This window comes from Lethenteron reissneri, unplaced genomic scaffold (assembly GCF_015708825.2).
Source record: "Lethenteron reissneri isolate LAM-NWPU_2019-01 unplaced genomic scaffold, ASM1570882v1 scaffold_1276, whole genome shotgun sequence".
Classification (NCBI taxonomy): domain Eukaryota; kingdom Metazoa; phylum Chordata; class Hyperoartia; order Petromyzontiformes; family Petromyzontidae; genus Lethenteron; species Lethenteron reissneri.
Window position 1 is genome coordinate 46,563 of NW_026890977.1, and position 15,772 is coordinate 62,334.

The 15,772-nt window shown below is 47.1% G+C and overlaps 1 non-coding gene across 1 annotated transcript; it reads right to left on the reverse strand.

Moving 5' to 3' along the window:
- Positions 1–222: 222 nt before the first annotated feature.
- On the reverse strand, positions 223–295 carry TRNAR-CCU (transfer RNA arginine (anticodon CCU)). Its single transcript has one exon. It is a non-coding gene; the product is annotated as a tRNA-Arg (tRNA).
- Between the last annotated feature and the right edge of the window lie 15,477 nt (positions 296–15,772).

The window sequence follows — 15,772 nt, forward strand, 5'->3', positions numbered from 1 at the left end:
GACCGAAAGATTTGCACGGTCGTAAGCAAGTGAACTTAATATAAAGGATTTAAAAATGGATATGTATTTCCCCCTTTCGTCCCCTCTGCTTTATCAGTGTTGATTCCTGTCACCAAAGTACACGGATTTCAAACTCTTTTCGATCGGCACAGTACCACCCTTCGCTTCTCATCGTCAGATTCATAAACTTGACGTCTACAAAATGAACAACTTTTTCTCAGCAACCCCAGGTGGGACTCGAACCCACAATCCCTGGCTTAGGAGGCCAGTGCCTTATCCATTAGGCCACTGGGGCTACATGTAGCATGATGAAAACCTGGCTTATGTACAGACTTCGTAAATAAACTCACAATAAAAAATATATGTTTTTCCCCTTTCATCCCCTCTGTTTAATTCATGTTGATAATTGTTTTTTTTCCTAAAAGGTGGGAAATTTTGGAAAAAAAATTTCACGAAAATAAATTGTCACGCACAACGAGTCTGTGTGCAAAATGTCAGCTCGATTGGATCACGGGAAGTGGGTTAAAAAACGACCGAAAGATTTGCACGGTCGTAAGCAAGTGAGCTTAATATAAAGGATTTAAAAAAAAGTTAAATTGCAGTCACAGTTGACGTTCTTAAATGCTCTCAACAGTAACCCAAAGTTTACTCGGATGACACATGCTGGGTGAAAGGTTTTGATTGCAGCCTTGTTAAATAATTGCGCTGTGTTTTTTTCAGGCCCAATAATTGCTTCCAGGTTGATCGTTCGCCAAAACCTTCCATGCTGCGCACATTCTTGCTGCGTTGCGAGCTGTAGGAAGTAAAGGAAAAGAAGAGGGAGGGAGAGAGAGAGAAAAACCCGTATAATTAGAGTCGGGCAGACATGTGCGGGACACTTGCAAATGCATCAGTTGTATGACAGGCGATACATTTGAAACTAAATATTAAGTTACCGTTCTTCGCGGCATTCGTTATTTAAACACGTACCTGACAAAGACTTACCCATTGGGCCGTGTGTTTATTGGCGTGTGTATCAATACAATTGCAAAGGGGAGTGGTGGGGACATGATGGCTCGTGCATTTGAGCTCACGAGCCTCGTTTTATAGGATCCCGTTCTTTGGCCACAGGGCCCAACGCAACTGAACCTGCCCGAGGTTGACTCGGGGAAAAAATTAGTACTCGGTACGGTGAGGACAACACGAGTACTCGGGTGAATAACAAAACAAAACCAGTGCACTTTGTTGCTGGCCACACAACAAGGCTTCATTGATCTTGCAAACAGCACTTGCCCTGATAGTCTACAAGGTAATTTGTATATTGATATATTTAAAGGAAATATGTTTCAGGCAAAAAACGTACATTTGTGAGTATATAAGTGAACAGTAATTGCCACGTGTTATATTTGTGCCTGGAAAATAATTGCACCCAGAAAGAATTACATAGCGTTACACATCATTAATAAGCACATACATTAAAACAAACTATCTAGTTGACATGCCAATCAATTGTTAACTGCACACACAAGTTCGACCTATAATGGGCTCTTAACATTTACGTTTTATTAACGCGAGGTACTCTTCTTAAACATTTCCACATGAAACCTGTTCGATGGCCCACTCTCACAGAGTACCTTTGAAGAGATATGGCAACGTTCCACAATCCAAGTGCATACTTGTTTTTTTGCCCATGTGTATGGCCATGTGCCGTTAGCGATCACCTATTACACCCGACACCCAATCAGAGGAAAGTTAGTCAAATTGCACATGTATTGCTCTCTGATCTAAGCCACCCAATATGATTTCTGCCCATGGGAAATCGGTATTCGAAATAGGCTTAGGTTTCCTTTAGGTGAATTCAGCCAAAATAATGATTATCTACGGCAGTATATCAGTATAAGTGATGAGAGACAAAGGCAGTGGCGGCGTGGTGTGATGCTGGCTACACGAGCTTCGTGTAGCTGTGCCGACCTTAACAGGGCGCTCACAACGCACTGTGAACACTTGGCTTGACAAATGGCTAAACAAGGTTCTGTGTGCGTCGGTTTGTCTGCGTGTATGCTGGGAGCTGTGCTGCAGATGTCCGAGCACTGTGCAGCGCTACAATCCCACCAAAAATGGTTCAATTCCCCACCATACACATCTGTCCCGGGTCACAGCTAGGTTTACTCGGCCAAAAGTGAGTATCTGGTACAGGACGTATTATATCAACGAAGGTAAATAGGCAACCGACAATGTGGTGTGGGCCGAACCGCTCTCTCGTGTGCAAAGCTGGCCGTGGCGAGTTCTTGCTCATGATAAAGTCTCCAAGTCTCCAAGGTTCAAGGGCAGGGGGGGGGGGATCATTGATTTCTGTGTGTGCATCACTGTGCGTGTGTTTCCTATATCTCCCTTTGGGTGCTCCCCTCTATGCGCGTGGCAAGTTTGTGCAGGTGTGCCATGTGTATGGCCCGTCATGCGCGGGTGAGCGAGCTTTCCCAGGCATGTACATACCACCCCCCCCCCCATGTGTTGAAGTGCACACGCGCACGTGTACGAGTGCGCCCAAGCAAAATGTGTGTGTCCATCAGCGCACGTGCGTTGCGTTCACCTGCACGGGGAGCACGTGGCTTGCTTCTAAAACACGTGCTGGTGTTTATACACCGCAGCAGGTATTTATGTAGGGCTGAGTTAACCTAAGGGAAGCCCAGGACATCATCAAAAGTCACTCGCCGTTGATGTTTACCATGGCTGCAAATCAAATCCAGGACACTAATGTCGTAGCGCAATTGCGCTGACACACACGTCCATGCACACGGGATGTGTTTTAAACGTGCGTTCATTTTCTTTTTCGTTGATTCTGACGTGAATTTGCAATCATCACTGATTCTTTCTCATGGGTAATCAATAATGGAACATTTCTTTGAGAAAGCAACGTTAACCAGTATTATCATCATGTTTAAATAATAAGTCAGAAATTCAAGCCCTTGAACAATCTACCGCTGAATGACGGCCTCTCCTCGCCTTGTTGGTTTTGAGGGTCGCCTGACCATATTTAACGGTGCTGGGTTGGCAAAGGTTAAGACGAAGCCAAAAAGGATTTCAGATATTAAAGAACACTGATGTTCTCTCTGGTTAGAAATTTTACTTTTGGGTCTGAATTGATAGCTTAGTGCACTAACCACGGCACCACTGATCCTCCCAACGTATTCATATTCATATGTAACTACCACATCATCATCAGTTATGGTATATACACTGCTGGATGAAGATCTCCCTATGCCACGTCAATCCTGTCTTGTTTATTTTAACTCGTATTGCGTGCCCTTCAGTTATCAGATCAACCAATAACAGCAAAACAAATTCCATTAGGAATTTGAAGATTAATTCCTACAAACAAGCAAACTCTCTATAGATGCCCAATGACGTTTGAGAGAAAGAGCCACTCGTTGAGGAGACACAACACATTTTCGATTCCGGTTTCCGGAATTGAGGATGCATTTCTATTGTCCTCGATGTGTGAGAGTTTTGTGGTGGAATTCCGAGACAAATTCCCAATAGAATTCCAAAAGACGTTAGAAATGGGATTGAGGAGGTGTAAAAGAGCCGGGGTAATCTGGTGAAAGCTGTGAGCTTAATGCCTCTGTCGAGAATTACATTTCCATCTGCTTACCAGTGTCAGGAACTGTAATGTCCAGAGGCATACCAGTGATCGTACCAGCTGTAAAACGCTTCTTGACCACAATTACAACGTTCAGTGGATTCGCAACCCACCGCTAACGGTTGCAATCACAGCTCGATATCGACAATTCCCAAAAACAACGGCATCGTGAGGTCATTTTCTCCGTGTATGCGAGTGTGTTTAGTAGCACGCTGGTGCTTTTTGTCTTGTGAAAATGACTTAATAGGAGTGCTAATTTGAATGCTGCAACATTTCACTTTGCACTTGTGATTTGGGGAATTGGCAATCGTCACCTAACCCTCACGAATTCCCATTGCAGCCAGTGCTGTGGCCCATCGTGGGATAAATGGCACTCGTGTGCTTATGCAGCAATGGATGGTTTTTTTCGAAAGAAAATTATGGTTTATTTGTATAAAAAACAGTCAGATCTATTGGTAAAAATGTTTTTATATTTGCTATGAGGAAGGTTAATCGCAATTGTTAGAAATATCACTTATTGTACGTTATGCTGTGTCCTTTGCGCAGTGTGACGGAGGAATGTGTTGTAGTTTGCATTATTTGTTGTCGTGCACCACTGCCAATGCAGATGTAGAAAAGCGTTGGGGGAATTAAACGAAAAGGAAAGTGAGATACAAAAAAGACTCTCAACTTGACGGATACACCGCATTAGCAATGATACATTTAAATAATGGGAAAAATTTTACATGATCGTGAACAATACATGTAAGTGTCATGTATAAAAACTTTGCATTTTAATCATTTCTACGTTAATTTATCTGGGAAAACATACCGACCTGACTGAGAAGATTATCGAGTTGTGCCTAAGTGCATCCAATGGTTGATTTATGTACAGACGTTGGTAGAAGAAATATAGAATGTCTTTGTCTCAGGGCTCTACGGGGTAATTCCCTGGTGTCTGTCAGTTGCCAGTCACAATATGCCTGTCCTTTAAACACGGAGGCCACGTGTAATGCAAATGCTGCTTGAGTGAGCTCACTCGTGATGACCAAGGTTAAAAATAAAAACAAGTTTTGGCTCGTTCATTAATGTACTTAAATAATGCCGTGTAGCCCGGGAGAGAGCATGTATATAACGTCTAGCAAAAAAATTCAAACACTTTTGGCCCTGACAGTGTATTGGCTTGAGCCATCAAACTGCACGTGCACAAATAGAACAGATTGTTTGTTCATAGTGCATCGGCAGTGGCGCCCAAAGCACAAATAGCAAACAACGCAACACATTTGTCAATAACACTGTAGCCGTCAACATTTAAAGTCAAGTGTATAGGCGATATATACAACCCAAAGCATGTCGTATGAAGTGATGTCTCCAACTCTTATGCACTCCACCTCTCTGGTCCGCTGTGTGTGCTGTGAAGGAGGGAAAATGCCCCAAACATCGCCCATCATAGCCCTTTTTCTTTTTCAGGCTATGGTGTTGTTGACGAATGCGTGTTTTTGTTGTTATTACGTGTGCGAATATGCTCAGCTTTTAAAAAACGTAGGGAGAGCGTGGCGGTTACCTGCCATGGCACCGGTGTAGCTTAGCGTGGCTCATGCACGGTGAAACAGCGGTGCAGGAAAAGCTCGCAGCTTCCTCTTCAAGCGTTTTTTTTTTGTTGCTTTAAAAATATGCCTCCATGGAACACTGATGCCCTGTTCGTAATGCCCCAAAAATGTGGCAGCCTTCATAAAGCTCTATATTAATTAAAACAATGCGTTGCATTGATCATTTTTTGGACTCGTACACATTGCCAGCAGGCACATTGTGTGCTTGCCAAGAAATATTCCTTTTAGACATCTCCGCTGCGGGTGAAATCTTGGCGGGACTATCTCTCTCATGATCCAGCATCACAACAAGATATCTGCCCATTGTGTTGGCTGAATATGGTCTAAATTCTGGATCTAAGTGATGGCGCCAAAGGTGGTGGCGATTATTATGTTCATGGTAGTGATGGTGATAATATAATACAGAAATGACATTATTGATCATCATCTTCATCTGTCGTCACGATGGTTACGACCATCTGGCGGAGGGTAGAAAGCTCTGGTTAGGCCTGGTACCATTGTTGCTTTGGCCACGATGGCATATTTTGATCTTGATCTTGACCAGCATCAGCACCATGAGAGTGTTTGCTGTCAAAGTTATCTGTTATCCAGCCAGATGCCACTGCGGCAGAGTGCTTGCCTCAGGGGAGCGGGGCTGGGTCCTTAACTCCGTCCATCATCCATCGAGGGTCGATACACTCCATACCAATTTGAGAGACTCCACTAGTAGCTGCCATGTATAGAAACCGGGCCCGTAGCATATTATCGTAGAATATCCACTGCTGGATGGCAATAATGGCCTCGAAGAGAAATGAACACTGCCTCACCCTTCCGCAGTGCAGCGAGAGAGCCGGACTCAACTCCAGTCGCTTATGGCCCCGGTCCATTGTACCTTTGCGCCATTACCGATGACTCTGTGCGTGTGTGTCTCTTGTAGCCAGAGCCGGCGGCGGCGGCGTTAGCGCTGCCACGAGACATTCGATCACCCCCCCCCCCCCCCGGTGCACGAGCATTGCGGCCACGTTAGGAAGCAGCCACCATGTGGTTTGCGTTTTTCTTTTTGGCCAGGGGACGGTTCTTTGCTAAACAAACGCTGGCCTGTGAAGCCTAATGAGACGAGGCCAGAGCTGTTGCTGATGAGGCAGGAGGGGGGGAAGAATAAAAGCAAAGGGGTTTGTTTTTTTCAACAATAAAAAGAACAGATCGGTGCATTTGCGTTTTACGAAAGAAAAGAAAATGCGTTTATGGTTGTGATTTAGGACGGACGATGAGATTAGTTTGTTGGTGATTGGTGTGTGAATGGGCATGCTTTTTGTGTCTGGTGTTTGCCTGTGTGTGGAGAGGTGATAAGCGCATGTTGCCGCTGTCCTGGAGACCAAGGTTTGTGTGATGTTTCACAGGCGTGTAACGATGCATGGATTCGATTTAAATTGATTCTCACAATCATGATACAATGATCAAATTGCGTGTGAGAGATTTTATTCTTTTAAATTCGTATATGTTGTATTTAATTGGCTCATCGTAAACTCTGCAACCACTAGAAGTGATACATTTACCGAAATAACAACACTGTTTTACAGAAACCGTGACCCCCAAATTGTGAACATTTCATAGAATTTCCAGGAAGGGGATCATTGAATGCCCGATAGTAAATGCAATACCGTACATTACAATCTCAGTGACTCGGGTCTGATTCTATTGCTGGTCAGAAACTGACTTTTGCCTCCACTATGTTGACTTCGACTAAAATGAGGTCCATCCCCGATGAGAAGACAACACGACGGACACCGCACTCGCCCACCTCTCGTCTCGCAGATCATGACGTTGCTGAACGCGCTCTCTCCCGCCGTGCTAAACCACTGGATCTTGATGTCGTACGACGTCTCCGGCTGAAGTCCGCTCAGCACGTGCCAGTCTCTGCTCCCTGGGGTGACACGGCGAACGGCAGCTGTTACGGCCGAGCCGCATCGTGGATCAATTCGACCAACGCGTGACCGCGTGACTCACGCGGCACGCCACGTGTTTATCAGCTGCAGGATGCAATCAGCTACGGTGTGACATATCTTCACGCTCCTGTAACGTGATTGTACTATGAGCATCTCGATGGCGAGATGTTAGCTACCTCACCTGGTATAGAGGAGGTCGTGAGTTCGATCCCGACCCTGACGCCGACATATTTGTAGTTTGCATGTTCTCCCCATGGTTGCGTGGATCATTCTCCAGGTCCTCGGGTTTTTCCCCTCGACATTTGGAAACATGCATTTAGAGTATTTGGCTGCTGTAAATGCCCACATGATAAACCACTTCGTTGAGCCATCATTTGAGGTCAGGTCGCTGGCCACTTCATTGAGCTATGTAGCTCAATGGGCCTTACCTGATAAAATGTTAAGTTTGGTTTAGTCTTTGTTTCGGAATGAAAGTTACAGGGGACTTGTTCTCTTGAACAGCAAATTATGTTCGTGCAGTATTCTCTACGTCTTCCGTAGACGTGTTTCGTTTGCTCTGATTTGCACGTGCTTCGTTGCTGTACTTTATATTGCAAATGGGTTTATGCTTGGTCTCTTGAGCTCTAACCTGGTTAAACAAATTAATCTGAATTCTAGTGCAAGCTAGACAAAGACATAAAGACAACGATCCCCAAAATGGCCTTAACAGATTGTAGGGGCAAGTGCTGCTAGCGAGTAGCACCTATGAAGGCCGGCACGGCACATGAGCGGGTGGGTGGCCAGCACCACTCCCAACCGCCTTTTTCTCCCTAGTGGCGATGTTTACACACCGCACCAGGTACTCATTTGAGGCTGAGTTGACCTAGGGGAGGCCCAGGACCGGTTCAGATAGTTGTCACTGGTGTTGGCCGTGAGCAGAGGGTTCATCGTGCAGCGCGCTAACCGCTGCACCACCGCTCCCCACAGTGCAAGCTCGGACAACATACACAAACAGAAATCTGAAAGACATTACATTCATTTTCAAATGACTGTGGTAAGTACCCACAATGCACACGTCATACAACTCAGACCGTTATACTAATGCATGTGCTCTCTTTACAACGCTTTCTATAAATTATGAGAAAACCCATGCCAACAAAAGGGGACGGCCACATTTCACATTCGAGTTGGCGATCTAAACAACTGTACGGCCCCACCACGTTAAGCTCTCCTGAGCTGGCAGCCTCGACAAGGCTGACAGCGGCGGTCACATGACACGCGTGCACGGCACGACGGGGAAGCCGCACCTTCTGACTGCTTACGAGCGGCGCGCATTTGTGCGCTGTTTTTTTACTGCGAATTTGCGTCGGACCTGAGGCCACTAAACCGAGGAAGGCTGCGTCTGTAGCTGGAACGGCGTTCACCTGCGTACAACTTGCACAGCGCGAGGGCCGCTCACACGTGACGTCCCTCAAACTCTAAACATCCCGCAGAGCTCTAAGCCGATGTGACGGCGGTGGCTCGTGCCGGGTGCCGCCGAGGCGCTCACCGTGCAGGATCTTCTTGTGGTAGTCTTCTTCGTTGTCGCAGTCGGTGGGGCGGTAGTAGACGGTCACCTTCTGCACGGGCTGCGCCGGAGCTGCGGCAGACGGAAACTGCGCACGACGAGCGCGCGGGGTGGGGGGGGTCACGACCATCAGCGTGATCATCCTCGTCGTCGTCGGCATTGTGACGTGTCAGCGCCATAATCACCACCATTACTACCACTTTTTCAATCATCCTCGCACCACTCTCATCATCATGAATCGCACCTCCGATTATCACGGTTGGCTACGTACGGTGCGAAAGAAGTTCAACATACACACACACAACATTCTACTTGAGAATTATTGCTCCGTCTCCCGGCACAACAGTGAGAAACAAATCGAGCAAGTTTCTAAAATTCCCCCAACCTGCTTCTGTCCTCCCAGCAGTTTAAACAGGGAACCCCACAGTTAGACGATCAGCAAGTACCAAGTGGTGGGGGTAAAGTGTGCGTACTCCAACACTCTTCCGAGACATCGGGTCGGCGTGAAAGAGGAGACCAAACACAGCGGAGGCGAGAGCAAGTGACTGCGCAGCCGCACACCTTTGACTTGACTCCACGCTGCTCTGATGAGCTTGGGGCATTTCTGGTGAACCAGCACATCTTGGTTGGATTTAAACATTCCTATGGTGGGTGCCAGTCATTGCACATGACAACTGGCATCCCACGAATGAGGCACTCATTTCACCGTCTTTCCCAGACAGGGATGTGAACCTGCCGCAAACCACTGACACGAGACGGTTGTTACGACCAAGTACTACCGCGCTCTCCGGCATCATCGTCGTCATCGTCGTCATCGATCGTTGAAATAGTTACGTACGGTCCAGGTGATGCGAATGGACGTGTCGCTCACGGCCTTCGTGGCGGAGATGTGGGGGGCGGCGAGCATTCGCTGGGAGGCGGACGCCCCCCCGGGGGAGCCCGAGAGATAGAACGGCGTGGAGGGGACGCTCCAGGGGCTCTCGCCGTGCGCGTTCAGCGCCGCCACGCGGAAGCGGTACGCCCAGCCTGGGAGCGTCAAGGAAGCGAGCACGAATTGGCGACGGTCACAAGCTGCGCGACAATTTATGTCGAGGTTTTTTTGTTTGTTTTACTCGTTGTCTATAGGAGGTAAAGTGGGAAAAAATGTTTTGCAAAGATTGCGGACCCTGAAATGTGCCGAATCGCGCCAACGCTGGCGAGAGCGAACTACAACGGAGAGTTTTTGGGGCCTACTCCGCCACGTCGACTAGACTCGTGTTGAAAGGAGATGGGCATAAGCCACACTACTTTACTCCGCCACACGCGACCCGCCGATCGACCGACTGTGGTGTAGCCATTTATACTGCGGGCGGGCAGAAGTGAGGGTGGGGGGCATTAAGAAATGTGAGGGTGAACCGGTCACCTCTGGATTGCAGGCCCAGTGTGCCAACCATTACAACGTGGCAGCGCCATCATCCCCACATGCATGAATAGCTCGTAAACAATCAGCTGTCTGACAATTGGTGCCAGATCAGGAAGGAAGGACGGTGGGACAAGGGGGGGGGGGTGAAGGCAATTGCCACCCCCTTGACAGCCAAACAATTGGTATGTTATCAATATTCATAAATCAGAGCGAACTCCGGTCATCCTTGCAATGGATTTTGGCAAGCCATCGAACAAGGACGGTCATCGCATTTTAGGTGCACTTCAGCGGTCCTCTGGAATGCTCTTCATTCCGATATTAGTGTAGGGGTGTCAGGGGAAGGATTCCCACCAATAGATGGGTTAGTGGGAGGGGTGATCGAAGAGATATAAGGAGAGAACGGGCGGGAAGAAGGGGCCTTTGGCGGGAACGAGATTGGGACGGCTGGGGACAGGTGTGGATGGAAGGAAAGGAATAAAGGACGAGACCCCTGCAATCTGGTGTCGGCTCCTACTTTACATCTGGTGGCAGCGGTGGCTGAAAGTATGAATAGATCGGGAGAGGGGAGGCACGCGGGGGGCCCGTACACAGATTCCCACGGCGAGCCTTTGTGATGGACGCCGCCGCATAATCTGCAATAATAAAGGCCTGCGTGAGAAAGGGATTAATTAGAATTTACGCCGCGCACGCCGCACATTGATTAGCATATCAAAGGCGCCCGGAACCGCCGTGCACGTGCTCGCGGGCGCGAGCCCATTGTTAAGGAACAGCTGAGGGCCGCCATCCCGCTCAGAGCCGCATCCCTTTGATGTAGGGAGGATAAAAACGGGGTGCAAAGGAGAGATCGGGACTCACTCCAGCGCCAGGCGACAGGACGCTCTCCAGTCCAGCGACCCGGACGTCCGTGCGACGCATCGAGGTACGCTGCTGGCACAGGGATCAACGGACCGCCGTGAGCACCTAACTGTGAGTAGCAAGGTGAATTAGGATCATAGCCGATAAATAGAGGGGTGGTAGAATAGGCCAGCCTCGTCGACCCATACTGACTCCACAACCAGTTCCAGGTAGCAAATAATAAATCATTAATAGCGAATCGTGGCCTCGTGTGATCTCGTGAGCAGTGTGAACGCGGGTGGTGCTGCGGCTCGCCTCGTGGGAGCGCTGCACAGAGCGGCGCGAGAGTGGGTGTCGCGTGTGGAGCTGCGTGTGTGCGCGTGCGTTCACTCCGTGTATGATACAGGTGCGCGATCATAACGTGAGTAGTCAGGGTTGAGTTGGAGTGCACGGAGCTGCGTGTGTGGGTGTGCGTACGTTCGCTCCGTGTGGGTTGCAGGTGCGCGATTAGGAAAGGGAGGTATCGTGGTAGCGTAAAGGGGGCATAATACTACTCGGTATCTAACCATGCCTACGACGCGGACCCGCGCTGGGGAGGAATCCTCGAGCGACGGCTCACACCCCATGGGTGAGGAACCCAGCAGCGGTTCGCCTAGCAGCGGGGGGGCGAGTAACGATGTTAGCCCGGCCGTTAGCATTATCGAGGGAGGGATCTCGGGGGCCAGCGACCCCGACAGTTTCAACACTGCCCACAGACTCAACACTGCCCACAGACTCAACACTGCACCACAGACTCAACACTGCACCACAGACTCAACACTGTACCATAGACTCAACACTTCCCATAGACTCAACACTGCCCACAGACTCAACACTGCCCACAGACTCAACACTGCCCACAGACTCAACACTGCACCATAGACTCAACACTGCCCATAGACTCAAGACTGCCCATAGACTCAACACTGCCGATAGACTCAACACTGCCCATAGACTCAACACTGCCCATAGACTCAACACTGCCCATAGACTCAACACTGCACCATAGACTCAACACTGCACCATAGACTCAACACTGCACCATAGACTCAACACTGTCCATAGACTCAACACTGCCCATAGACTCAACACTGCACCATAGACTCAGCACTGCCCATAGACTCAACACTGCCCATAGACTCAACACTACCCATAGACTCAACACTGCACCATAGACTCAACACTGCCCATAGACTCAGCACTGCCCATAGACTCAGCACTGCCCATAGACTCAGCACTGCACCATAGACTCAACACTGCACCATAGACTCAGCACTGCCCATAGACTCAGCACTGCCCATAGACTCAACACTACCCATAGACTCAACACTGCCCATAGACTCAGCACTCCTCATAGACTCAAGACTGCCCATAGACTCAACACTGCCGATAGACTCAACACTGCCCATAGACTCAACACTGCCCATAGACTCAACACTGCCCATAGACTCAACACTGCACCATAGACTCAACACTGCACCATAGACTCAACACTGTCCATAGACTCAACACTGCACCATAGACTCAACACTGTCCATAGACTCAACACTGCCTATAGACTCAACACTGCACCATAGACTCAGCACTGCCCATAGACTCAACACTGCCCATAGACTCAACACTACCCATAGACTCAACACTGCACCATAGACTCAACACTGCCCATAGACTCAGCACTGCCCATAGACTCAGCACTGCCCATAGACTCAACACTACCCATAGACTCAACACTGCCCATAGACTCAGCACTCCCCATAGACTCAACACTCCCCATAGACTCAACACTGCACCATAGACTCAACACTGCCCATAGACTAGCACTGCCCATAGACTCAACACTGCCCATAGACTCACTGCCCAATAGACTCAACACTCCCCATAGACTCAACACTGCACCATAGACTCAACACTACACCATAGACTCAACACTGCACCATAGACTCAACACTGCCCATAGACTCAACACTCCCCATAGACTCAACACTGCCCATAGACTCAGCACTGCCCCATAGACTCAGCACTGCACCATAGACTCAACACTGCACCATAGACTCAACACTGCACCATAGACTCAGCACTGCCCCATAGACTCAGCACTGCACCATAGACTCAACACTACCCATAGACTCAACACTGCACCATAGACTCAACACTGCCCATAGACTCAACACTGCCCATAGACTCAACACTGCACCATAGACTCAACACTGCCCATAGACTCAGCACTGCCCATAGTCTCAACACTGCCCATAGACTCAACACTGCCCATAGACTCAGCACTGCCCCATATACTCAACACTGCCCATAGACTCAGCACTGCCCCATAGACTCAACACTGCCCATAGACTCAACACTGCACCATATACTCAGCACTGCACCATAGACTCAGCACTGCCCATAGACTCAACACTGCCCATAGATTCAACACTGCCCCCCCTGCACCCCCCTGTACCCCTCCTCCTCATCCAGCAGTAGACAGAGTCTACCCTACACGATGTTGACTTTAGACGTGAGTATTGAGCAATGCATTCCATGATTGTGAAGCTTAAATCCACACAGCTCAGTGGAAACCATCGACCATTCGCCAGAGTCGAGCCAGCCCTTGGCAAGGGGCGTGTTGAGTCACCAGGGCTGAGTCTACACGGAGCCCTGGACACAGACGCTGCTGCAGTCAAGCTGCTGGGTGCTGGCTGGGTTCTTGCTGGGCTACTGCTGCTCCACCATTCCTGTGGTGCTGGGACTGACACCTCACCAGGCAAGCCTCTCATCACCACCACCTCCACCTCATCCTCCTGCTGTGTGGGTGAGTGAGCGAGCGAGTGGGGGGTGAGTGTGTGCGTGTAGGCCTCGGCAAGGTGGAGGTTAAAGGGAAAGCAGCGATTCTAGATTTGAAGTTTTCGTGACTGCAAGGGTTCATACTCTTAGCGGGTTGTTTCGGTAAAGTCACGTTGGTAAAAAAATAAAAAAATTATAATAAAATAAAATAAAAATACATCGACTTATTTTCACGTATTATTATTTTATTATTATTATTTAACCAACGTGTCTTTACGGAAAAAAACCTAAGAGTAAGAAAAACAATGAGCCTACTTTTACCCTTAGCCCATACAAATGACCCGATGTTCATAGTAATCACTGGGGTACTACTACACATGAACAAGGTTTATAGCGGTACATGCTGTAGGTAGAGCGCCTTGTTCATATAGATACTCTCGATGATTCCAATTTTACACGTTGTTGTTGTCGTTGTTGTATCCTCAAATCTTGAAAGTCAATTTTAACCCACTTCCCAATGTGGCATCGACTGCAAACTTGGTATACTTACGTCATACTGATGACAACACTATATTATATCATTAAAACTAAAAAAAAATATTTTAAAACATTCTTTTGTAAATGTTATGTTTCGGCTTGGGTCGAATTGTCCACGCTCAACTAACGTTGGCTGTAATTGGCCACGGTGAATGCATTTATGATACGTAGCTTTAGCGATTTTATTTACTACTACACACTAATATACACTACACTACACACTACACTATACACTACACTATTACTATACACTACGCTATACACTACACTATACACTACACTATTACTATACACTACGCTATACACTACACTATACACTACACTATGATACGTAGCTTTAGCGATTTCATTTCAATGTTACCACGATACGATACGTTCAATGCATGCTAAAAGTTAATTTTTATAGCAGATAGGATTGTTTCCTGAACAAACTTCATATTAATTTGCAGTTCATATAGGTAGGCTAAGCATTTACCTTGGTTTTTTTACTTTAAATGTTACTGTGCAATACAGTCTTGTAATTAATAAGTACACACAGGATATAGTCTATGCAGTACGCTACTGTAACTTGCTCTGTTTTGCTAGATTACCACCGTCCTGTAAGACTCCTGGCTAGGCTAGAGGCCATCTTCGACTTACGATATTTTCGACTTACGATGATAGGGTCGTTGTAACGCTTCTCCATCGTAAATAGAAGTGACATTCAGATCGACATCACATGCCACCCTCCATCTGCACTGCTCCTTCTGCTGCTGCTGCTGAGTTCAACAACTCGGCAGCATCAGCGTCACCGCCACGCAAAGTAGAGGAAAGGTAAAACCATCATTTAAATGTTTGTATAAATATATATTCAACTTAACTAATTCGTCATCTATATACAGATAACATGAAAACACGATCTTGTTTATCGATATACAGATACAGCTTAACTACGTGTTATCCATATACAGATAAAACTAAACTAGATTTAATCGGTATACAGATAATTGATATACTCTTAGGTTTTTTTCGGTAAAACTACGTAGGTAAGAAAAGTTATAAAATTATAATAAACGAAAAATAACTCAATTGTGATGTAATTTAGTTATTTTTCATTTATTATAATATTTTCCTATTTTTTTCCCACGTGACTTTACCGAAAAAACCTAAGAGTATGAATCCTTGCAGTTACGAAAGCTTCAAATCTCAAAGAAAATTGACGTATTTTAAAATCCTTTATATTAAGTTCACTTGCTTGCTTGCGCGCTTACGACCGTGCAAATCTTTCGGTCGTTTTTAACCCACTTCCCGTGATTCAATCGAGCTGACATTTTGCAAACAGACTCGTTGTGCGTGACAATTTATTTTAGTGAAAAAAAAATCCAAAATTTTCCACTTTTTAGGAAAAAAACAATTATCAACATGAATAAAACAGAGGGGACGAAAGGGGAAAAACATATATTTTTTTAATTGTGAGTTTATTTAAGAAGTCTGTACATAAGCCAGGTTTTCATCATGCTACATGTA